The sequence below is a fragment of the Pseudorasbora parva genome, chromosome 19 (genome assembly GCF_024679245.1).
Source record: "Pseudorasbora parva isolate DD20220531a chromosome 19, ASM2467924v1, whole genome shotgun sequence".
In the NCBI taxonomy this organism is placed as follows: domain Eukaryota; kingdom Metazoa; phylum Chordata; class Actinopteri; order Cypriniformes; family Gobionidae; genus Pseudorasbora; species Pseudorasbora parva.
In genome coordinates, this window is record NC_090190.1 from 32,263,568 (window position 1) to 32,287,804 (window position 24,237).

The following is a 24,237-nucleotide window of genomic DNA, read 5'->3' on the forward strand; positions in this document are numbered from 1 at the left end:
TGTTAAAGATACACTATGTAACTTTTCCGTCTGCTTCCGTCATTCAAAACAAAGGCGTAGTTTAATGACGCCACATTTGAACTCAGAATCTTGGGACATGTGGCTTTCACCTCACAGGTGGTGGAAAATAATAAGGGCTACTAGGACTCGGGCAGAAATCATGATCATGGATGTGATTATTAAAGCCCCACTTGGCTACTTTTGCTCTCGGGGTCCCCCTACAGTTTGGAAAAAATAATGTCCTCAACTACTGTCGTAAGCTCAGTCATCCTACAACAGGGGATGCCATCGCGCGTGCATTTGTTGACATGACAACCCTGATAGCCCTGAACTAGTGATGCGCGGTTCGTCTCATAACCCGCGGACCCCGTATGTCTATTTAATGGTCGCGGGTGCGCGGCGTGTTGTAAAAATATATACAGTGGTGCGGTGCGGGCCAAATAACTTCATAAAAGCGTTCCGTGGGTCGCAAGAGGAGTTCTTCTGGCGTCGCGTGTGAAATGTCTTCATCCCAGGTAACGTTACAGTCAGTGGCATATGTTTCAGCATGTCATATGAATAAAATTTAATGGGTTTTGTTTTTTTCAAACGGCAAATAATCACGATGCTCACGTTTACAAGCCAGCGTCATTATAGTAGTCTATTGGTTAGCGTTTTACAGAATCTATATGATACTTCAGTTCAGTGTTTGAGTGGTAGCTCACCGTAACAAGCAGGACATCATCGGTCGGGCACGCCTCCTTCAGCTCACGCCGACGAGCAAACCCTGGTCACATTTTGATCCTCGTCCTGCCTCTAATCCCATCATTTTTTCATTTCCTCTTATTGCTTTCCTCCAACAAAACCTTTTCTTTCTTATTTGTCTCTGCTGCTTCGGACATGACTATATTATCCGACGAACAAAGTTGGGCTCGCACGTCCGAATGTAAGGAAGTGTGTGTGTTGGTGGAAGTGACGTATATGCCGTAAAGCAGTCGAATTTTGTAGTTCTTTCTTTTTCTCGGGTTACTACCCGAAACCCGAAGTTTAAAAGTACGATTAAAAACGATACAGACCCCATCAGGCTATGGCAGACGTGTCATTCAAACTATTGTAAGTCGATGTATCATCACAAGAGTCTTAAAAAATATATTATGAAGGTTGAAAAGTTACCTAGTGCTGCTTTAACGTTACTGTAGTATAAGGCAGAGCAGGACCGAGTGTTGTGGAGCTGAGCAAGGCCGCTGTAGCGTTTGTTGCCGAACACACAGCTTGCGAGCAATGGGACTTTTATTATAACAGGACACAGTCGCCAGCTCCATTTCCGCTTTTCCGGTCATGATTATGAGGTAATGCAGCTCTGTTTATCATATCAGATTTAAAATGATGTTATGGCGTTACTCTGTGTGTTCGCTCGGCGGCTGCTGTGACACTTGTTCACACTGCTTAGAGTAAAGCGCTTCTGCAGAATAAAACCGGAAACCGAGGGTAACGCAGATATGATGCAATTAACGCAAAGATATGACGTATGCTCAGATGTTCTGGTTGTTTGGTTAAAATAGCAATTTTCTCAAAATTTACAAATAGTTGGAAACATTTGGGATATTTTAAGAACTCAACTGAAAAAAATATATAGCACTGGCCTGATGGTTTTTGGATATTTTACTGCAAAAATACTTCATAGCGGTCCTTTCATGAAAATAAATATTGCCTTACTAACTGAAATAAATAAGTTAAAGTACTAAAATTACTACAACTAAAACTTAAATAGAGCTGTATACATATTAAAAAACGAATTAATAAAAGTGACAAAAGCACATACATTTAAAACTAAACTACAATTAACTTAATAAAAATATAAAACTAAAAGCTACTTCAAAACATGAATAAGTTATAACAATATAGAAATAACGCTAAATAGCACTGAATGTTTATTGTTGTTCACACTGAAACAGAGGAAAGTTGAGATGAATTTGGCTGAAACAGTGAATGACAGATGCCTGAAAGACCTGATTAGATTTGAAAATCCAATTTTAGATCGGCCTCACAGAAATTGTATATGTGTATATATTTTTTTTATCACTGGCAGATGCTAAAATGGACTCTGAAGAAAATGACTTCTCACTGAAGGGGTGAGCTGAGGGAGAGGCTGTTGCTTTGAATATGAATTATTTCATTTAGGTATTCTGCCACTAACTGGCACTCCCCTAAGTACTGTAATCAATATAATGAATTGAATATGGTTTGACAAAACACACACTGGAGTGACGACTAGCAATTTGATAGCAAAGCATCCTTGTAATAGCACAGTTTTTAAAGGAATTTACTTTTATATAGTGGAGCAGTTCTCTTTTGCTGTGTGTGTGGTCAGCAGTTCAGTACACAGAAAAAAGTTTAGAAGTCATGCCCCGGATCTATTCCTGGAGACCATGGACACAAGTCTTTATTTTATTTTTTCTAATTGTCTTCAATGCAGGTGTTTTACTCTAGCTTCGAGGAGCTAGACACTAAAACTGCCTTTTCATTGCACATGCCAAAAGTTCTAGCATATATTTATTATAGTAGCTAAAACCCACAGCAAGACTGGGTAAACCCTGCCTGACCTGCCAGTGTTTGATTTCGCCCTGCAGCTCAGTCTGGAAACCTGTACGTTCATTTATCCTGCTTCTGTTACACTTTTGAGGGAACCAATCACAGGCTGGCTTATCCACCTAGCGCACTATTGGCGGGTTTAACACAATGACAGATAGAGAAGGATGGATGGATTCCTGTTGATCACACCTCTTGTGGTCTTATTGGTTGAAGGACTGACAATTTCAAATAGAGTCATTTGAATTATCCTCGTAGATCACAGCTTTTGTGCAGACGAAAATATATAGTGAGAATGAGCAGAAATCTGTGTAAAATATTACAACCCAGAGACAAAAGAACTGATAAAAATAAGCTGTTATGTAGGTGCAAAGATGCTCTATTGGGTTGAGATCTGGTGACTGTGGGGGCCATTTTAGTACAGTGATCTCATTGTCATGTTCAAGAAACCAATTTGAAATGATTTGGGACCCACTTTATATTAGGTGGCCTTAACTACTATGTACTAACATTGTAATTAATAATTTGATACAATGCACTTATTGTGTACATACATGTTTTTACATTGTACTTACATTTTAAAAATACCTGCATGTAATTACGTCTGTAATTCATTTCTGTAGCTACATTTGTTGACACTTCCCTTACACCTAACCCTACCCTTAAACTGACCCATACCACCACACCTGTCCCTAACTCTACCCGTATCCCACCTGAATATCAGCAAAGGTGTTTAGCAATACAGTTTGAACACAGTAAGTACATTGTACTTATTTTTTGATGTAAGTACATAGTACTTAAGGCCACCTAATATAAAGTGGGGCCATGATTTGAGCTTTGTGACATGGTGCATGATCCTGCTGGAAGTAGCCATCAGAGGATGGGTACATGGTGGTCATAAAGGGATGGACATGGTCAGAAACAATGCTCAGGTAGGCTGTGGCATTTAAAGGGGTGATGAATTGAGAAATCAACTTTCCCTTGAGAATTTGGTAATATAAGAATATCCTCTAATTTTCAGAGCTGAAAACTTCCTTGTTAGTCATAGAAAAGCTTTTATAGACACCAGGCTCAGCAAACGGTCCTGTGCATCCTACTTACATCATTGCGCAACAAAACATTTGTACATATTTTTTGCCAGTTTGTGTGTACTGTATGACAGTTTGTGAAAACAAATTCCCCATTAAGGGACAATAAATCTATCTATCTATCTATCTATCTATCTATCTATCTATCTATCTATCTATCTATCTATCTATCTATCTATCTATCTATCTATCTATCTATCTATCTATCTATCTATCTATCTATCTATCTATCTATCACCGCCTCTACAGCGCTTCTAATCCAGTAGCCTCGCCCCCCGACTCATGGAGGGCTTGTGCCAGCTGGTCCACAACAATAAACATGCAGAGGAAGATTAAGATATTGCACTATCCCTGGTTGTGGAAGAACACAGTCGCTGCATAAGCTTCCTTTGGATCCTAATATTAGAAAATGTGTGGTTGAACTTTATTTTTAATGAAGTTCCAGCTCACGTGGGGAAGACATGCTCACTTCATTTCCCTATGGAATCGTTTGTAAACAAATCTCCAGTCGATGTTGGATTTGGATCCTACAGGAATGGTGCAACTCACTTATGTGAGTAAAACATGTTTTTATATGTAATAGTAATGCATTGTTATAGATCGATTTGCTTATGTGTATGCTGGACTCAGACACGTATGGGCCATCGCTCGCAAAGTCCGGCAGCCCGATTAATCTCATTATATTCCGTTCTCGTTCTGCTATTCTCTCTCTCTCTCGTTGACATTTGAAGGGCGTACGTATATGTGTGTGTACGTGGTTTGCGCTTATATCGTCCGATCTTGCGGGCTATGTGTAATATAAAAATAATAGTGCAATCAATCGTGGGTCGATGAGAAATAAATCATTGTTTGTTTGATATAGACATTTATGAGCCTTGTGATAGAGAGAATCATTCTGGTTGCCGCTTCTCCCTCAATCTCTCCTCTCTGTCATGTGAACTGACAGGGGACCTTAAGCTCATTAAATATGCAAATCTTATCATATGCAGTTTATTACTGGTAAATCTGTATCTGCAAAACAACTCTGATAAACTGCGTGCAAGCTCTCTCTTTCACTACCCGTATACTATAATACCCATCAAAATACGAGTTCCTCAACTATAGTAAGACAGATAATGTAGACCTTAAACATATTTAAACTCACAGAAATATCAAAAAACTAAAGAAGAATACAAGGAGAAGCCTCATTACGATCACAGATGATAGCTAACATCCAGGATCAACACTGTTCATGTACCACAGGGTTAGGTTAAATTAATTTACATGTAACCATCTTAATATGGAGAGATGCACTGAATGTAGACCATCATTTATGTGTTTTTGATCTAACTTTTGATCTAACACCGTTACATGACATAAGAATAGTTAGTTACCTATCACTAACTTGAATCGTAACTACCAAGTATGACAACCAAAAAAAAAAAAAGTCCTCTCAGGATACTTGGAGTGAGTGTTACAATACATCTGCGTTCGAGGGAAGGGGCTTACAGATAGGTCATTTGGCACCAAGGGGCCTAAAGTTTGCCAAGAAAACATCCCCCACACCATTACACCACCACCAGCAGCCTGCACAGTGGTAACAAGGCATGATGGATCCATGTTCAAATTTTGACTCTACCATCTGAATGTCTCAACAGAAATCAAGACTCATCAGACCAGACAACATTTTTCCGGTCTTCAACTGTCCAATTTTGGTGAGCTTGTGCAAATTGTAGCATCTTTTTCCTATTTGTAGTGGAAATGAGTGGCACTCGGTGGGGTCTTCTGCTATTGTAGCCGATCCGCCTCAAGGTTTTGCGTGTTGTGGCTTCACAAATGCTTTGCTGCATACCTTGGTTGTAACAAGTGGTTATTTCAGTCAAAGTTGCTCTTCTATCAGCTTGAATCAGTCGGCCCATTCTCCTCTAACCTCTAGCATCAACAAGGCATTTTCACCCACAGGACTGCCGCATACTAGATGTTTTTCCCTTTTCACACCATTCTTTGTAAACCCTGGAAATGGTTGTGCTTGAAATCCCAGTAACTGAGCAGATTGTGAAATACTCAGACCAGCCCGTCTGGCACCAACAACCATGCCAGGCTCAAAATTGCTTAATAAACCTTTCTTTCAAATTCTGACATTCAGTTTGGAGTTCAGCAGATTGTCTTGACCAGGACCACAAACCTTAAATGCATTGAAGCAACTGCTATGTGATTGGTTGATAAGATAATTGCATTAATGAGAAATTGAACAGGTGTTCCTAATAATCCTTTGGGTGAGTGTACACACCTTAAAATCTGGCATGCTCTTGCACACTGTGGCAGTTTTTCAAGCTTACCATGTTAATGTTAATTAACCCATTGAGTGCACACCCCTTGGGAGGAAATGTTTAACACCACAGTAAGTTGTGTGTCGATTCCCTCCTGAAGGCCCTAGGAGACAAGGCTATAGTGGCAAGGCTATAGCCTTGTGTTGCTATAGCCTTGCCACTTCTGTGTTTTGGGGCCTAGCAGTCTTCGTTGTTTTTTCATCTCTGCTGAGAAATGCTGCCGGAGTGTGGCGGCCTCTCCTTCTTATAGGTGATATTGGGACATTATAGATTAAGGTACCTCCCTAGACAGTGTTGGGCACTCAACTACTTCCCTGCGGTCAATATATTCAGTTGCTCCTTGCCAGCGAACTCTTTCGGGGCACTGAACAGACCATTTCTTTCTGTGGATCCATGTCTCTGCTCATTCAATTCAAAGTGCCCGTCGAGCATGTTCCCCTCTGTGTAAGGTGGGTACGTGGGTTGATGGTACTTACCAGTATCGGGTTCGGTCTGGCCTAGTCTTGTCTCCTCGAACCCTCATTAAGTACAAGGATTCACCTATGGCTCTTTTGTGACTCCATGGCATCTGGATTACATTGTAAGGCATCAAATGACATGTCTCATTCAGTATAAAGTACCTACCAAATACATAATAAATGAACAAAACTACAATACAATATAATAATACAACTATTTGGTATTTAAAATAGAAATTGCAGTAGGAATAAAAGAGTTCCTGTAAGATTTATCTTTGGCCAAAGGAGTTCATAGGGATGGGCATCAGTGGTCGAGTGCTCAAGTACTCGAACGTGACAGCGTTGATCGATCATGAAAACGATGATCGCCCTGACTTAAAACATATATTTGTATTTTTTTTCCGGATTGGTTACTGCACCATTTTGGGCGGTACCTGAGGTCTGACTGGTTAGCGTTAGACAGCACACTTTCCAAACATTGAAATAAAGTGAAACTGTAGCGTGCAGTGATGCCTGGAAGCACTGTGAATGATCATGAAATACAGTGCAAGATGTGCAGCGCCAATCTGTCATATACAGAGTTCTCATACAAAGAGAGCATGATTGTAATAGAAATGTTGTATTCTCTGTGCTTTAGTTCCCCATGTATCAGCGTGCGCAGTTAAAGGAAATTTACAACGAGAGTCAGAGTGCGGTCAAGTTCATGTGCGCATCCTCGTCCTTTTCCACAGATGCAAGTTGTAAGATTGGTGTCTATATCTATCTGATTAATCTCGTACAGGGTGGCGTTTGGTTGAGTTTAATAACCATTTAGCAACGTGCTGCAGTTATATCGGCTGGTGTTCATTCTCTTCAGCTTCAGTTCAAATGCGAACAGCCCGACATTATCGACTCTGGGTTATTTGAAATGGTCATATTCTTTTTAGATAGGCTAGTTCTTTTTCAAAATCATTGACGATATTAATAATGCAGCAGTGTTATTTTGTTCTCATTCTTTTAACAGTAGACCTAGCTTTTAAAGTTGTTTTGGATTCAAAAACGTGCATGTAATGCCTGAATCACTTTGATCATGAAAAATAAAATTATGTGCAGCGCCAATCTGTCATGTACATAGCATTACAATGAGAACATGATTGTAATAATGTTGTAAATTATCTGTGGTTTCAAAGTCGTTGCCCGTTTGTTGTTGTTAAGGGAAGAGCGCATTAAAAATGAGTTTCCCTTTAAAGCCTGTAAAATACTAGCATGGCCAAGTTCATGTGCGAATTTGAGTCCTTTTGGGCAGATTGTAATAGGCATATATCTGATTAATCTCATATAGGATGTGTTTGGAGTTTATTAATCCACTAGCAAAGCTCTGCAGGGTGGTGTATTCACAGTTTCAGCTAAAATACAATGTGTGAAATAATTGACTGGGTTATTTAAGAAGGTTATTTTGTTTCTTTTTCAAAGAAATTCATGCATCATAATCTAGCAGTTATTTATTTTATAGTCATATGTTCATATTTGCAAAGACATCTCATGTTTGTGTCAACAAACATTTTCATAACATACATTTTCATAGTCTTAAAATAGTTTAATCTCTCCATGATGGAGACGCCCCGCCCCCCGCACAAGCCCTGCCCACAGTTAATCGATTACTAGGGCTCCCTTTACTGCTGTATACTCCCTCTAAAAGCTGTATGCTCTTAAATTGTGCCTTTTCTCATTATTGTGTGAGCAATGCCATCTTATCCCAGCTAACTTCCCAGTTATTTCAGTACTGGAGTTTTTTCAAGATCCTCTCTTAGCTGGACTAACTCTCGCTACCCTTAATGTTTGTGTGGCTTACAGGGAGTGCAGAATTATTAGGCAAGTTGTATTTTTGAGGATTAATTTTATTATTGAACAACAACCAAGTTCTCAACGAACACAAAAAACTCTCAAAGCTTAATATTTTTGGAAGTTTTAGTTTTAGCTATTTTAAGGGGATATCTGTGTGTGCAGGTGACTATTACTGTGCATAATTATTAGGCAACTTAACAAAAAACAAATTTATACCCATTTCAATTATTTATTTTTACCAGTGAAATCAATATAACATCTCAACATTCACAAATATACATTTCTGACATTCAAAAACCAAACAAAAACAAATCAGTGACCAATATAGCCACCTTTCTTTGCAAGGACACTCAAAAGCCTGCCATCCATGGATTCTGTCAGTGTTTTGATCTGTTCACCATCAACATTGCGTGCAGCAGCAACCAAAGCCTCCCAGACACTGTTCAGAGAGGTGTACTGTTTTCCCTAAATCGCACATTTGATGATGGACCACAGGTTCTCAATGGGGTTCAGATCAGGTGAACAAGGAGGCCATATCATTAGATTTTCTTCTTTTATACCCTTTCTTGCCAGCCACGCTGTGGAGTACTTGGACGCGTGTGATGGAGCATTGTCCTGCATGAAAATCATGTTTTTCTTGAAGGATGCAGACTTCTTCCTGTACCACTGCTTGAAGAAGGTGTCTTCCAGAAACTGGCAATAGGACTGGGAGTTGAGCTTGACTCCATCCTCAACCCGAAAAGGCCCCACAAGCTCATCTTTGATGATACCAGCCCAAACCAGTACTCCACCTCCACCTTGCTGGCGTCTGAGTCGGACTGGAGCTCTCTGCCCTTTACCAATCCAGCCACGGGCCCATCCATCGGGCCCATCAAGACTCACTCTCATTTCATCAGTCCATAAAACCTTAGAAAAATCAGTCTTGAGATATTTCTTGGCCCAGTCTTGACGTTTCAGCTTGTGTGTCTTGTTCAGTGGTGGTCGACTTTCTGCCTTTCTTACCTTGGCCATGTCTCTGAGTATTGCACACCTTGTGCTTTTGGGCACTCCAGTGATGTTGCAGCTCTTAAATATGGCCAAACTGGTGGCAAGTGGCATCTTGGCAGCTGCACGCTTGACTTTTCTCAGTTCATGGGCAGTTATTTTTGCCTTGGTTTTTCCACACGCTTCTTCGACCCTGTTGACTATTTTGAATGACACTCTTGATTGTTCGATGATCACGCTTCAGAAGCTTGGCTATTTTAACCCTCAGAGCCCGACGGCATCGTCCGCGACGACACAGCCAACCAAGCTGTATTTAAGTTACCGTAACTCTTCAACCCTTTGCACTATCATAATAATTTAAATTGCTCCTGAAAGTAGACAGCCTGCGCTTTCCGCCTATATACGGCTTATTACGGTAATGTCATGTTTTCCATCGGCAAATCACCGCGGCTTTCGGGGGGGAGCGGGAAGGGGCGAATAGAACGGAGATACGGAGCGCGGCAGAGTTTTATAGGATTTTCAGATTCCAAAACACAATTAAAAAAGGACAAAAGCATGGTGAAGACAGTGTATACAAGATAGGAGGCTATTGAGTTTATCTTTGACACTTGGAAAGCGGCTGAGAGGGACTCTTCAGACCCAGAGACTGCATATTCAGATGTTGAGGAGGCATTTGTTGCTACCCTTGATCTAGACATGGATTGGTAAGTGAAGCTTGTCTTTTCTATGCTGAAACTGTGAGAAATGTCGGTGAAATAGGCATAGATTCAATGTTTTAGTTCAAAATATCCCTGTTTCATGCATCATAGTGTGTGTGTGTGTGTGTGTGTGTGTGTCACGCGCGTATGCGTTGCATGTGTCGTTCATGTGTTTACATCCACTAACGTTACATTCATGTGTTTGCGTGTGTTCAAATGTGTTTGCATGCATGGCATTCATGTGTTTGTCTGTGTTCATGTGTTTACATGCATGTGTATGTGTTTACATGTGTGTGATGTGTACATGTGTGTGTTGGCATGTGTGTAAGTAATTATTTTGTATTATTACGTCATTGTTATTTGGTTGCATTTATAGGTGTTTATTTAGTTTTTTTACAATTTTGCTTTAATGTATTATTTTATAATGGAAAATACATTTATACATATATTGTGAGTTTGTAATACAAGCTTGTTTTGTTTTTTTTTCCCCAGTGTGGCTTGTACAAAAGCAAACGGGCCCTCCATAACACCACCTCAGAGGGGCCGTGGGGTAAAGAAAAAGGCTCCTGAGTGAAAACTCTGCAACCCAGTGTCACAAAAAGACTTGTATATATGTATTATAGTTTATTCTTCAAGTTTAAAGTGTTAGATTCTTTCGTTCAGTGGGTTTCTGATTTTTTCTCAATAAAAAGCAGTAAAATGTATTCCCGTTTTTGCAGTTTTTGCCTATTTAAATTCTATTTTCAAACTTACCATATACAGTGAGGGTCAATAACTGTAATTTATTGAAAGCCAGTTGTCTTCTGAAAAAAATAACACCTTGCACTTGAGGATAGCACATTCTGTTAAAATTCTACAGTCAAAAAAACAAAATATGTGAAAACGCCCCTTTTTAGCTTTAGGTTCTAAAGGGTTAAGACTGCTGCATCCCTCTGCAATATATCTCACTATTTTTGACTTTTCTGAGCCTGTCAAGTCCTTCATTTGACCCATTTTGCTAAAGGAGAGGAAGTTGCCTAATAATTATGCACACCTGATATAGGGTGTTGATGTCATTAGACCACACCCCTTCTCATTACAGAGATGCACATCACCTAATATGCTTAATTGGTAGTAGGCTTTCCAGCCTATACAGCTTGGAGTAAGACAACATGCGTAACGAGGATGATGTGGTCAAAATACTAATTTGCCTAATAATTCTGCACTCCCTGTATATTTCAGCTTGCCACAATCAAATTAAAGGGGTTTTAGAGGGAAAACATATCCTAGTCAGGGGCGGAGCCAGACGATGTAAACATTCGGGGCTTAGCCCAAACCTAGGGGGGTCCGGGGGTATACTCCCCCGGGGAGATTTTTTTCCATTTACATCAGCTAAATGCACTATTTTTCAGGCTGTTTGAGATAATAGAATGCCTAAAAATCTATATACTATCTGGGAAAATAAGTTAGTAAAAAAAAAAAAAAAAATTCACCCAGTAGAGCCTACAACCTGTTTGGTATTTAACTGTTCTCCAGCTGTAGTGAATCCAAAACACCAAACATGTTAAGGATGACTAATTTTAACCCCTGGCAAATAAAAAAGGCAACCATTATCTGACTATTTTTAAGTTAGCCTGCATAGGTGAAATTGGAATTTGGTGTAAACATCATTACTAATCTTTAGAGTTCAGTTTGGTTTACTTTGTGCTTAGCTGACAGATTTGATACATCAGAATCCATGACCAATCAGATGTTGTTTTCGGCTGCAAACTTTCGCGGTTGGTTAGTTCTACAAAGGAAATGCCCCTATTTGGATTAGACAGCGCTGTGTGTGAGACAGAGCTTTATAATGATGCCAGGCATGGCATGTTTCTGTGAATGGAGACGGCACGGGAGCTCGCGTTAGAATAACTTTGGATGATTTCAGGTAGAAATCTAAAGGCGCACGGTGACAAAATATAATGAAATAACACCCTTAAATGTGTAATGTTGCCTTTTTTTTATTGTGACATGAAAGCTTACATGTTAAGGGAGTAAGCTGGCCCAAAATCTCAAAATTGACTTTGTTTTCACCTGTCGTGTCTCGCCTTAATAAGTAAAACCTAACGTTAATCTTCAACGTAACTCTAGCTAGCCAGCAGTACAGTCATTTAACTCAAGTGTTACAACAGCGGATTCACAAACCTGTAACACGCTCGTCTGACGCAGAATCTCTCTCTGGCCGGTGAGGTTTAGTGTTCCTTTTAAAAAAAAATGTGTAGTGTCCATGTTAACTATAGTTCACTACGACGCCGGTGAAATACAAAAGCCCGCCAATCCCTGATGACAACGACGAAGAAGAAGATGTATATTCTTCTTCGTTAGTTTTTATTGGCAGTTGGCATTGGCAAACAAGCTGGGGATTTTGCAACAGTCTATGTGTGCGACGCATTGCCGACCGCCACACACGCGGTAAAGGAGCTTTTGATTCATTTTTTGCCGCTCCAGTCTGAAAGACTGAGAGGAAAAGAAACAAAATTAATTTTTTTTTTTTTTTTTTTTTTTTTACTAAAAGATTCGGGGCTTTTGACAAAACATTCGGGGCTTAAGCCCCATTAGCCACCCCCCCGCTTCGCCCCTGATCCTAGTGTCCAATTTCCTGCATGGTGCTAGATGGCTGAGGACTGTCTGACTACAGATTCCCTCATGGGATCTCTCTTTTTCTCTTTTTCCGGGTTTTGAATGCAGCCACTTTGGCCTATAAGGCGCACAGGGTCGCTTCACCTCAAGGCCCATTCTACCTGAAGTATTGCTGCTTCTGTGTTCTGTTCCAATTCTCAGAGAACTGGGTTATATACAAAACCCAGAGACATCTTACAAAATATATATAGGCAGACCACATACAAAAAGGTTATAGCCAATCATAACGATGGATGGATGGATACATATATGCATACATACAGTCCATACATATACATAGGCAGACAGTTGTTGACCTTTTTGTGTGCAAGTGTACTTCAGGCAAAAATATTAAGGTAAGTATAGAATATGGCCCCTTTAAGGAAATGTTAATTCTCAAACTCACCTGTCAGGGTTTTCAGTTTAATTCTCCTTTGACAAACTTCTCTCCAGAATATACTTATCTGAAGACTTTTCTCATGAACTTAAATGAGCTCTCTCCTAATAGAAACCACTGCGGACGGCATTATAAAGATGAGCTCTGCTCTAAGTAAAGAAAGAGAGAGAGAAAACACAGAGAAAGGGGTAGATTAAGCTGCATTCCCTGAGGGAAAAGGCCTGGGTCTTCAGCTCGATGGGCTAATCATGAAGCCCATCAGGCTATTACAGCATACAGTTACAGGTTCAAGACCTTCGAGACTGCCTCTGATGCATAAAGCTGTGAGCTCCTTTGACAAATATGGCTGCCTAGCTCTGTGTTGATTTTCTAAGACAAATTATCAGGGCAAATCACTCTCTGTGGTGGTGAATTTCATTACACCAGAGCACTTGATTGCTCTTTTTCTGTGCTCATTGAATGTGATCATTGGTAATTAGCACTGGGGTGATGACAAGTCAGAGCATTTCTGGGAATATGTTTGGACGTGCAAAAGACACAGAAAAAATGTGTCTTTGCTCAACTGAAACTCTAATTAGAAACAACTTTTCTTTTAGGGGAGAATCCATCACACATGCAAAAGAGGTTAAAACAAGTGGGCCTATCTAAATAGTGTTCTGGATGATTTTTAAACTCAGTTAAGATGCATCCACGTCACTGTTTTACTGTATCCGTTTCACAACATGGTTCTTCGTGTGTAAATTAACTAAAAGATATATTGAGGCCAATTTAATTTAGCTGATCTTGTTGAGCTTTTATAGCTGATCTTTTCTTAAGATGTATTAAATACATGTATAAATTATACGGTTAATATAATATATATAAACAAGAACATTAGAAGCCTTCAAACAATCAACAATAAAGTTTTAATTGTATCTCGCAAATCATTAAATGAGGATCTTATGTTCATTTAATACACAGCATGCAGTTAAAGAGTTGAAAAAACAAAAAACTGACTCTCTGAAAATCCGCTCAGAAATAATATAGAGAATGAGAAGAGCAAGGGTCTGAAGTAACTTGTTGTTTAAAAAACGTAATCTTTGGATATAACATTGCACAAAGATATTCAGAAAAGCCCTGAATACACTGGTACAGGACATTATCCGTTAAGTTTACGTGCATTTCAGTTAACCCCAAAACATTTGGGGGAGATTTTTGGTTGTTGTTGAAAATATGAATAAAATAATTGTGAAAAATCAATACTGAAAATGTCTTTTTAGTACATTGGACCCTATTTTTACAGACTATTTTTATTTTAGACTTATTTTTTACACAGATACTTAAAATTAAGCACTGCTTTTTATCTTACCTTTTTTTAATATAACTTTTTTTCTTGATTTTTTAAAAACTGATTGGTACTCAGAGAAGCCACAGTGTGCACCCGTTTATTAGCAAATGATGGGAAAAGACCCACTTTATGGGTGATATATATATATATATATATATATATATATATATATATATATATATATATATATATATATATATATATATATATATATATATATATATATATATATCATCATCAAATAGTTAACAAAAGTAAAAGTCATATGCACTCTTTGTATGGTGAAATTTAATAATCGAAGCTCAACAAGAGAAATACCCGGGAGTGAAATGCTGTCATTCATAGAAATGCAAACACCTGTGGAAGATTGCAAATCAGCGGCATTTTACTCAATGGAAGAAAACTGTTTGAAAACTCTGAATACACTTAAAAGTTTCATCACACTCGAATATGAACAACACATGCTTGCCAACTGCTGCCTCAATATCCAAATCAAATCCACTTCTGGGGATTCTGTCTAACTACAGTCCCTAGATTCATAAATAATATACTCACTGTAAACAAAATAATATGCACAAGATTCGTGCAAAGCCCTTAAGCCCCCTAGCTGTTTGTATTTGTGTAAATCAATAAACTTAAAAAGACATTTCTGCGGTTTCTAATAAAATATGACAAAACTAATAAATAGGTGGTGGGGCTGAACTCAAATCCCAATTTTTGTCTAACCATGCAAAATAATAAAGCTAAATTGCAAGGTTCAAGGCATCTGAAAGAATGTCAATACATGTTTGAGAATGTCAACATGTACACAGTATTAACATGCACCTTTTAGGCATCATATTACTTTTCAGTAGTCTAAAAATCTAGACGCAACCTAGCGGCAGAAAATCCAATCTGCCACGAGTGTCATCTAGCAACTCTCAATACATGTCTGAGCTCTAAAAACCAAACTCTGGTCAGGCCAATCACATCGTGTATAGAATCAGTGGGCGGGGCAGAGTTGCGATTGCGTGCTACTAGTAAACACAGAAGCTGGCGAACAGCGGTCATTCGAATCAGCTTTGACCGCGACTCTGGAAAACTTGGAGTTAAGCTTTTCTCTGAGAAAAAGAACAAAGAACGACACTGAAGTCATTCTTAAAAAGGGAAGAGTGTTCGGAGTTTTGCTGAACGGATAGAGCGAATATTTAATCTCTCAACGAGCTCCGCTTCACGTTACTCTGGTTGGTTGTAGTTGGTCCAATAGCGTGCAGAGGGAGTTTGAAAGACAACCGTTTATCCGCCCTTCGGATTGAGTCCTGTCAATGGTGAGTTTCCAGACCAAAAATCTTGAACCCCCCCCCCCCCCCCCCCCCGTACACATGGTGACTTAGTAAGGGGAAAAACATTTACAGAGACAGCACTCTCATTCTTTGCTTTAGTGTAAGACTGCTGATAAGATGGTTCTCTGCTATAATCCTGGAAAGATGCTGATTTTGCTGTTGGCTTGAAGTAATGACTTAAAGCGTCTAAGATGAACAAGCCATAAATGGATATAAATGGACACATATTCAATAACCAATGCAGCAGAAAATAAGAGAAGAGCCATTTATGCCACTCATATTTCAATGAGTATAAAGATTATGACAATGACTGGATTGTATAGCTAAAATATTCACTTGCCTCTGGTATAAGACAAAAGAATATAGCAGAGATTAGCGTTAGATTTACATCCAAATTGTTTGGAAGTAGTGTGCAATTTTTATAATATTCACACTAGTACAATTCTTCTTGCATAATTCCTTTTCCTGGTGACACACAAATGACTTTTTCTCAGAACTGTATTCATGTGCTGACTGTACCAGTGGTCGCCGATTTAAGTAGGTGGTGACACGTACTGGGCTCAGTCTCCACTGTGTAAAAATATTTTCAATGTTCATCATACCACTACAGCCAACAGAGGTCACTGCCCTTTCCTTCAATTACTGGCTAGATGGGATGTGAGGTCTATGCTTTTAAATTAATTAGAGCTATTTTTTAATATTTGAAGGAAACTGCTGCTGAGTATTATGGACAAATACAGGCAGGTGAAAGTATAATTGTGTGCAGTTTTTCAGAGTACACATAAAAAATAAATAAAAAAATCACACTTGTGCACACATACTTGTACTGTAAAGCTGTCACAAGAATATGCCATAGACACGCAACTCTTTTCCCATCTCTCTCTCACTCACTTGCTCACTGCAGGGTTGTTTGCCATGCACAAGTGAATTGGCTGTTAAATTTTAGTCACAAACAAGACACAAAAATATAATCTAAAATTAAGGAAGTAGAATTAAAATGAAATAAATGTATATCATTTGAGTAATATAAAATTAATAATAAAAATAAGAGTTCATCCTGATAATCTTTAGCAAGACATGTTTAAATATTTAAAAATTGTTTAAATGTTTGTTTAAAAATCTGGCAGGTTAAAGGTTTTATACTGTACAACTTCAGACTGATAGATGGATGGAGGGATAGATTAGATACTAAATTACATTTTACAGTAAAATTACATATACAGATATATTTGTACTAAGTTAACCAGTCTCTTTATCCATACATAACTGATAGATAAATAGACTAAAAGATTTCTAGACGATGGACATATATGCTGCAGACAACACACACACACACACACACACACACACACACACACATATATATATATATATATATATATATATATATATATATATATATATATATATATATATATATATATATATATATATATATATATATATATATATATATACATTAACAGTAAAATTAGGCCTATATAAATTACATTTAAATATTAGGCTAATGTCAAACCATTTAATTTTTCATATGTGACCCTGGACCACAAAACCAGCCATAAGTTGCACGGGTATATTTGTTGCAATAGCCAACAATACATTGTATAGGTCATATTTTTCTTTTATGCCAAAAACCCTTAGGATATTAAGTAAAGATTAGGTTCCATGAAGATATTTTGTGAAATTCATACCATAAATATATCAAACAGATATTATTATTATAAGAAATATGCTTTGCTATAGACTTCATTTGGACAACTTTAACGGTGATTTTCTTATTTTTTTGCACGCACAGATTCCAGATTTTCAAATAGTTGTATCTCACCAAAATATTGCCATATCAATGGAAGGCTTATTTATACCGATTTCAGGTGATGTATAAATCTCAGTTTAAAAAAATAATAAAACTTATGATTGGTTTTGTGGTCCATGGTCATGTATGGTAGGTAACCAATTAAGTTTTTAACTGTGACATTTTTATTTGTCTTTTTTATATTAGGCCTGTATCTTTCTATTACATTTCTTTAAGCTAAAAACATTTTTCTACAGCGTAGAACTATCATTCTGAAACAACTGAAATTTGTATTTAAATTCTATAGTAGACTTTAATAGTGTATTTCTTCACATAAATAAACTTTAAATTGTATTGTCTTTAATTCCAATTCAATTCAACTTCCTGTGGGGCGTGGCCAAAATCAATTCAATTTTGCAAACGCACACTGTTCTATTCAAGCACACACAACATCTCCATCAATGCAAACACGGTCTGTTTCTCTCAGTCCGTCCATATACAGCAGAAAGTGATTACCTTCGGATAGGACAGCAGAGTGCTGAGCAGTGAGCACTCACGTTCTCTGCAGCATTCAACGCCCTGATGTCCAGCAGAGGACAACAAAATGACCGGCTCGGGGGGACGGGAGGAGTAGGCTACGATAATTAAACAGATAAAAATCCTCAAGAGTTTCTAACGCTCTCAATATAGCTCACCTTTTCTCCTTGCGCCAGGCAAACCCCATTTTTCTATTGATGAAAATTAACCATTTGGAAAAATGACTTTAGTGTTCTGTGTGGAACACTATGACTGCAAAAAACGGAGAATACTAACGTTAGGTTAGATAATGATTTGGTCGTAATTCTTGAACGTTGTATAGCCTATCTCTGTTGCCTCTCCTAAGCGGCTAGACGCTAAGTTGAGTCTCTGGGGTTTTTAAGGGGGGAAAGCGGAACGTTCCAGGTTGGGTTAAAGGACGGGAGGAGGCGCGTGAGAAAGCGTACTATAATAACTATTTCGATTGCATAGTGATACGCGACCGGCGCGGCGCGTGTACAGGCGCTTTTAAAATATCCCTGCAACCTTCCACAACGGCAAGTTTAGCATTCAACACGTGTCGCGTGAGTGATGAAGAGAGAGAGAGAGGTTGCTAGGTGACGGGGCGTATATACTGAATTTTAACAAAATAACTGGAGAGAGAGACTGAGTGAGTGAGAAAGATACGGGAGGGGGGAGGTAAGGAGGGTGGGAGAGAGCTAGTCAGCAACATGTAGGCAGGCTGAGTAAAGAGAGGTCGAGACTGTGTGTACGTACAATTTCTTTTTTTTTTTCGTTTTACCTCAGAGAAACATACCGGGTGGAAACGTCGTGAAAATGGGCAGCTGTGGAATGGATATACAAGTGACGAAGTGCCGCAGGGAGAACAGAGTGTCTGGATCCTGAAAAAAACAGTGAGTATGCTGTTTTTTCTCTTTCTTGTGGGGTCTTTGGTTAAGTCGGATTTTGCCCTTCAAATCGGCAAAAGATGGCAAGCACGAGACACGCTTATGCGTCAGCGCCTGAACGCTCCTCTGTCTCGCGCGCATATCCACTTTGATGGATAGGAGACAACCGGCCGGTGCGCGAGGGGTTTGACCCCTCTGTCATTGATGCGCGTGCACAAAACGCAAGGTCCCTCTCTCTCTCCCCCTAACCCGACTATCACCTAGACATCCTAAATCCATATAGGGTTGTAGTGACTTTTACCCTACAGGCTCGTGAATAGGGTCTCAACTTAACCTCACTGACAAGGGTAGAGCCTAGTATGCTTCCTCAGGGAGAGCAGCAGGAGAGCACGTATGTAAAGCCATTCCGTATTACAGTATTGTGTGTGACAAGTGGTCGCGCGAATTTCATTGACAGACTGAAATAGTGATTTTTTTTACACCCTCTGATATATATATATTTTTTTACATTTCATGTGGAAACACTGCAGTTTTAATGCAGCCATTCGTTTCTCCTTGGGTTTTTATTTATTTATTTTAGTTGCGATTAAATGGTAAATCAGTTTTCGTCATGTTCTGTGTAGCCTCAAAAGTGCAAAAATATGCCGACATTTAGAGGTTTCAATGTGTTTTCCCTCATATAATACACGTAAATAATGCATAATTGCTTAAACTCAAAGGAATACAGTTTGTTTTGGAAGTGTAACATATTAAAACAGGTCACATTATAGTGTTTAGTGCTTTTAAAATGCGAGAATCAAATCCAGTTGATTCGGTCTGTAATATCAAGAGCCAGTGTGCTGAGTTTAGTAGCCTAATTGAGGTGCTTTTTTTCTAGGCTCAGATTGCCTCCTTTTGTGTGCCACTTGTTACTGGGCAATCAAGAGCCACGGAATCTGCATGTCTTATTAGGAGGAATAAGCTGACTTTTATTGTTCAGTGGGCTTTAGAATTGCTGCAAATATCAGAATGCTTTGAATGCTGTGAATGCCATGCTTGAGTCGTAGATCAATTACTTTTGGTTTGGCTGCCGTTCTACTCGTTTCTCTTATCGTGTTCGGCCAGCTCTCAATGTCCTGGTTTTATATAGGGTACTCAGTGTATTTGACAGCGCTTCACTAAGCCTTCAGCCACCACCTTCCCTAAATGTTGAAGTTGTGCAGGTGACTTGCCTGTGACATTAGAGTAGGTTTGACAGTCTTAGATGATTTCCCATGGCAAAGCCAGGTTTTTTTTTTCTGGAGCCACCTGAAGGCTCATATGACAGGTCTGAAGGTGGCAGAAAAGAGTCGGTGATACTAGAGGAGGAGGGCACCGTTTGGGCTGTCTCAGGATTGCTGCTGCTTCAAAGTCCTCCCCAGGTTACAGTTGTTGACTCCAAAAACCACCCACCATATAAACACATATACACAAATAAAATAAAAAAAAAACTCCCTTGCTTCAGTTGAAGCAGCACAGCTTGAGGACATTTTGGGATGAATGCCCCACAGGAAGCTAGCCTATAGAGGTCTTGAAAAGGCACATCCCAGGGAGAAAGCGAGAGAGAAGCCAAATCGCGTCCTGTTTTCCCCTCGTCTTTTCAAGCCCCCTCCCTACGGGATTCGGTGCTTGCCAGACCCCAGCTGTTCTGAGGAGCCACCTCCTACGTCCAGCCCTGTCATGTCTATGCATCAGAGCTGTGTTACATCACCCTATGTACAAGACTGAGGCTGACTGATATTTTTCACAAGACTTCAGAGAAGTTGACTACATTATCTAACGTCATATAGCGATTGCTTTATTGTTTGCGGTTGGGCAATATTTAAATCTGAAGTACAGCCTGTACTGAATGAGGATAACATTTTTACATATTAGAAAAAAAAATATTCAAATGAATTCTGTGTTCTGATTTCATTGTCTGATGAAGTGTTGTGCTGGATTAGGGTGTGGATACTCTTTTCAAGGCCCCTTAGACACAATGCACCTGTATTTGCCTCTAGTCGATAGTATGGTAATATCGGTCATCATGCAATAGATTGTAATACCCGAAAACCCTCCAGAAGGACTTACCTTGCCCTTTAAACTTAATTAAATGTCAAAAAGAGATATAGAAGCAATTAGCCTCTCTATATTACAAAACATGTCTCAACAGGTGTCCAAAAATGGGCTCCTAAAACCCACAGAGATACTGAATATTTCTATATCTATTATTTAACCAGTGGAATGAGATGGGCAAATGACTGTTTTAAGCAGGGCCATTTTACCGTGGTAAACTTTAAATAACCTCTATAGCCGTCTGTTCTTGGTTTCTGAAGCTCGTATGGAACTTAATCTAAACTAAGAGGATGGTAGCAGTCGACATTACTTTCCCATGGTAACACAGGATTTGTTATCACCACTATGCAAAGTGAGACTTAAAATCTTGACAGTGTAGCTTCTCTAAGAACTAGTGCTAATGATTTTCAGTAGCTCTGCATCCTGCATTTCCTGTTCTTCTCCTTGATAGTTCGTTGTTGATGTTGTCTTCTCACTTCTCGGCAGTGAGATCACTGAGAGGAACAACTCAGACGCTGGCTGCATCTAGAAATAGCAGGCATTTTACTTTAAAAAAAACTCTATGTATGCTATTGGGGAAGACGCTGAAGCAGCAAAACTGCTAGCTTTGAAGCACATAAAGGCGTATGCTTGTTCGTGAGACATTTATTTATGCCTGTGATATATATTTTTTTACCTAGATATTGATGCCTAGGGCTGTCCCATTGTGAAATTGAGGAGACTTGTCTTTCTTTCTTATGATTTCAGCATTATGAGGGACCAAGGAGAGCAGACGTTGTCCATTTGCAGCTAATGAGAATAAATGTAGTTAACTCAGTGATATTATGTTCAGTGTGATGAACCAAACTCTTTTGGAAGCATTCATTGTGCTTGCGTAGCGTTTAAAGCCACTAGCTGCGTTTACACGGACCCTTATAATCCGATCGTAACCGGACTAGTAGTACAATCGGATGTAACCACGTCAATCAATAAATTGGCCAGATCTGATTAAAATTTCATTCAGATTATTGTAAGGGGTGGTTTATTCCTCAAGAGGGCATGTAAACACTTGATTGGATTGAAACCCGAAACTGGAAAGTATGGCGCGCATGTGCAATGGAGCATGGAACAAGCTCCAACACACTTTGAAGTGGAACAGACTCATCCTCAGCCACCTTGGTTTGGGAACGGGAATAACGTGCTCGTCTTCCTCTAATTAGGACCTAAAAAAAAAAGAAAAAATATTAAATCTACTTTTTAAAACAAAGAAAAAGGACAATGATTAGTAATCAGCAACAGCAGGAAACTGCACATTCATGCAGTGTGCATGTCAAAAGATTCAATCCGATCTGAAGCTTGTGACATAAATGCACACGTCAATCCGATCACTTTATTTCGTGTGCCTTCGGATTCATCAATCGGATTGAATTCATTCAGATTGAAGCAAAAGGCGTCCATGTAAACTTGTGTCTCAATGACAATTCTTGACACAGTTTTCACAGTATCTTATTTTTACCTTTGCTTCTAAACTCCTGTCCCCTGACAATTGTAGTGCTGCTCACACTCCCAGGATAGTCTCAGAAAACAATAGATTCGACTTTCGATCCAACTTCATGTCAAAACAGGGTTTCAGCTCTTCCGCAAGGTCGACCTCAAAGGCATGTGACAGGAAGTCAATGATGCAACGAAGCCACAATTCCAAATAGCTTAAGCCTTCCATCATTTTTATGTTACACTCTAAGTGACAATCATCTGATTGCCTCAGAAAGTGCATAACGGCAGATATCACCAAACTGAATAACATTTAATCAAAGCCATGAATTTTGAAATGAAAATGGGAAATTGAACATTTTATGCGGAAGTGAGCATATCTAACCTCTTCGTTTATCAATTCATCATCAATTTCTACAATTTCTACTTTTCTGCTAGATATTCAATCTCCTTTTGCTTTATTTGGCTGCGAAAACACTCAGACCTCCTGTTGTATACCGAGTACAGAGTGACATGATATTTAAACACAATGTCTCCCTATGTGCAACAGACATTTTCTGTCTAATGGTCCTGCACTAGGCTGCCTGGCAGCCAGCATCGTTCCACATGCTCTCTCCCGCCGGTGTTTTCTCCACCCCCTGAAGAATCTCACCCAGACCCAGATGCGCTCTCATCACTGTAAATTAATAAACCCACACTTTCTTCTCTATACCAACAGAGGCTCCCCAGATGTATTTATTCCATTCGATTCCAGTAAGCGCACATACCCTTATGTGCTGTCTTAGTATGAACTTGATGCCCATTGAGATTTGTCCTTAATTTGTTGCCTTTTGGTCAAGTTATACCCCCACCCCCCATCTCAAGTGATATGTGGTGGAATGATGTCTTTGTCTTTCGACCGCTGGGCTTGATTGCTCATCTAAATAAGTACCTTAGTGAAAAAGAAACAAGGGCGAACCGCTTTTTCGCACTCTGTTAACATGGGGGCTTGAAATCAGCCGTAAATTACCCTTGCTTATCGGACAGGCGTGAATGTTTTTCTTTCTTTCTCTCTCTCAGGCCATTGATTGCAAATCCCTCTTTGTTCCAATGTAAACCGACATTTTATCTGTGCGCTTGAAGTCTGAGCTGTGGAGTCCAGAGCCTCTGAACTTAAAGCTAGCCAAGCTCATCCTGGGTTCGAAGTAATCTGACATGTCTTGTGGGGGCGGGCGGATGGTAGGGTGGAGTTTGCAGGGATTCCCTCCTTCTCTTTCCCCTGAGTGAGACAGACAGAAACCGGCTCCCCGCGAGCATTCGAAATTAAATCTCAGGGGCCTCCACAGATGTGATTTTCAACGCAAGGCAATATGGCTTGCTGCTGCCTCTGTCACTTTTACTCTTTGGTGCTCCACTCTCTCCTCCCTCCCACTGGGCTTTGAGATATGATTCAAATTAAGCTCCTCACCTTTGCAAGTTTTTTTGTCTCCTGAGTGGGATGTGGCTCTGTGCTTAATGACGAATGAGTTTTTCAGTGGGTTTTTTTCCTCAAGGAGGCAACATTAAAGGTGCTCTATGTAAGTTTTTGACTGTAATAAAGCAACAACAACAAAAAACAATATGTTTGCAGATATATATATATATATATACCTGTTTCTCCAAAAAAAACAATGCCACAGCAAGTTATTCTACTTAGAAATGTGCGTTCCATGTCGCAATGTATGTTTGTTTTGTTCTGTACGATAACGCACATTGCCAATTTACCCAATGTTGCCAGTTGGTGGAAAACAGTGTATAGCTGACATGGAAGCCAGGCTCTGCAACCATCTAAAAATATCTATATAGCGCATTAAAATGCAGATAAAACAACTCATCAACTTACATTGT

At 39.3% G+C, this 24,237-nt stretch overlaps 1 protein-coding gene across 1 annotated transcript in view; it reads left to right on the top strand.

Moving 5' to 3' along the window:
* Positions 1 to 17,979: 17,979 nt before the first annotated feature.
* Positions 17,980 to 24,237, top strand: part of grin2da (glutamate receptor, ionotropic, N-methyl D-aspartate 2D, a) — a 145,113-nt gene continuing 138,855 nt past the window's right edge. Inside the window, exon 1 of the mRNA XM_067424872.1 lies at positions 17,980 to 18,834. The gene's annotated coding sequence lies outside the window, so the exon portion shown is untranslated. The remainder of the gene's footprint in view (positions 18,835 to 24,237) is intronic.